The sequence below is a fragment of the Alexandromys fortis genome, unplaced genomic scaffold (genome assembly GCF_014885135.2).
Source record: "Alexandromys fortis isolate MF-2015 unplaced genomic scaffold, M_Fortis_MF-2015_v1.1 scaffold_438, whole genome shotgun sequence".
Classification (NCBI taxonomy): domain Eukaryota; kingdom Metazoa; phylum Chordata; class Mammalia; order Rodentia; family Cricetidae; genus Alexandromys; species Alexandromys fortis.
The window spans coordinates 246,774-249,048 of record NW_026068346.1 but is presented as its reverse complement, the minus strand read 5'-3'; the positions used below and the strand labels follow the sequence as shown (position 1 = coordinate 249,048).

General features: G+C 39.6%; 1 long non-coding RNA gene across 1 annotated transcript in view; it reads right to left on the bottom strand.

Moving 5' to 3' along the window:
• LOC126495326 (uncharacterized) overlaps positions 1-2,008 on the bottom strand; it is an 18,548-nt gene extending 16,540 nt beyond the window's left edge. The window contains exon 1 of the long non-coding RNA XR_007590133.1: positions 1,736-2,008. This is a non-coding gene — a long non-coding RNA (uncharacterized lncRNA). The remainder of the gene's footprint in view (positions 1-1,735) is intronic.
• Positions 2,009-2,275: the final 267 nt, after the last annotated feature.

Sequence of the window (2,275 nt, the reverse complement as noted above, 5' to 3'; positions counted from 1 at the left end):
AAAAGGAGACCAGGAGAGGATGGTATTAGGTGTTAAGGAAGGGTGGAAAGAACACATGAGCTGTGGATGGAAAAGTAATTAACAGAGAAAGTATTAAACCCTAAATGAGCAGCACTGGTAACTGTACCCAGAACATACACAAAATATACTATAGGGTCTGGAGAGATGGCTCCACATTTAGCACTGGTGCTCTACAGAGGACCCAGGTTTGATTCCCAGAACCCACATGGCTGCTCTCAACCATGTATAACTCCAGTTCCAGAGGATTCAATGCCCTCTTATTGCCTCAACAAGCACTTCATGCATTTGGTACACATATGTGTAGGTAAAACACACACACACACACACACACATATATATATAGAATAAAACTTAATAAATCTTTAAAAATGATAAAGCAATTAAACTATGTAAGAGAGATGATCAAAAGCAGACATTAAAATATCTAGCTTATTTTTTTAACTGCATTAGGACCAGGGAAATTCTAATCAAAACCACAGGTTCAGCCTGCAGCATATCCACTAAGTGGCAATGATCAAAGCCATGGGAGAGCCAAGTGTTGGGGGAAACATGGAATATCTGGAACTCTCCTGCATTTTTAGGAGACATAGAAAATGCTGTAGCTACTATGGAAAATGAATGCTCATTCATTCATTCAAAAGTTGTTTAATATGTTAAAAATGGGGTTACTTTGTAACTCAGGAACAACAATTCTGAACATATAACACCAAACAAAAAACAAATATTCAAATACAATCTTGTATGCAAATTCTCATAGCAGCAAAATTATAGCAAACATGTAATATTAACTTCAGTGTCCATCAATTGATATGGAAAATCATTTCTTCATAGACACCGAAGACAGTGATACTTCCTTCCTTTAATAGTATGCTGAGTGCAGATGCCTGACACAGAGATGACATAGTCTATGATCCCATTGATGTGAAATACCCAGAATTTGTAAATATACAGAAGGCTAACTGGTTGTTGCTTAAGTCAAGGTTGCTTGAAGCACAATGCTTCAAATGTGTAACATGGCTAGAACAAAGTACTCTGCAGTTGACATTGGTAATGGGCCATGTGGGTCATCAGTCAGTGCAGAGTCCTGAGTGATCAAAATGCTGAGAATAATTGACTGTTGAGTGCTGAGTCATCATCATGTATCATCTGCATGAGATCATGCCAATTATATTTGGTGGCAGAACTTTTGGACTCACTGGGTGACAGAAAAGTTAGAGGGACACAAGTTGAGAGGAAGATATGTTGGGGTGTCTGAGGCAAGTGAGATGTGAGAGTTAGGGGCACATATAATTAAGATAGATTGTATACCTATATGATATCATCAAAGGATAAATAAAAAAATTCCAAATCAAAGCCAGAAATGGTGGCTTACACCTTTAATCTCAGTACTCAGGATGCAGAAGTAGAGAGATCACCGTGAGTTCAAGGCCAGTCTGGTCTACACAGCAACTTCCAGGCCAGTTAGAGCTACATAATGAGACCCTCTCTAAAAGAAAAATTAAGTTTGTAAGGGCATACATATCTTTGAATGCACTAAAAAAATATTGGATAGTGCCCTTAAGTACAATCCAATAAGATAGTGAATTGTATGTCAGGTGAATTATGTACCAATAGAGCTGCTAGTTTTGGTAAGTGTGAAAGAGAAGAAAGAACTGGGAAACATGGCCACAGACAAGAGCACTAGGTCAAAAGGGATAAGAACCATCATACATACCTACTGACATGAATAACAGATCAAAAATTCAAATCTTAAGTGTTTCATGTTTTTTCCACAAATGGGTCCTTTGGGTTGTAGGGATAATCGACGCTCACACCAAATGCTGTGCTCATGATCTACAGCCATGCTGTAGGCTCCAAACACTCTGAGGAGAGAGAGACATGGAAATTTAACACATGCAACAGAAGCCTGAAATATTCACATTCTTGGCCAAGACAGGGTAAACCACCTCACCTCAGTATTGACCCAGCACCGTTTCCTCCTGCTCACTCTCTACCCTTGTGAGCTTGGCACACTTGTGTTTCTTTCTCAAATGTACCTTTGTCATCCAGTGTCTAAAAGGGAAGAAGGAGCGGCTGTACATGTGAGACACACAGAAGGATGACCCTTCTGCTCCAGTTGTCCTTCCTCTCCCAGAACAACAGTGGATGTACCACTACTCACTCTTTCATGTTGGGAGGCTTGCCTTTCTCTGCCTCTCTTCTCAAGTATTTTACCAAAATATCTCCATACTGTTCAACGATGGGGAACATCTAA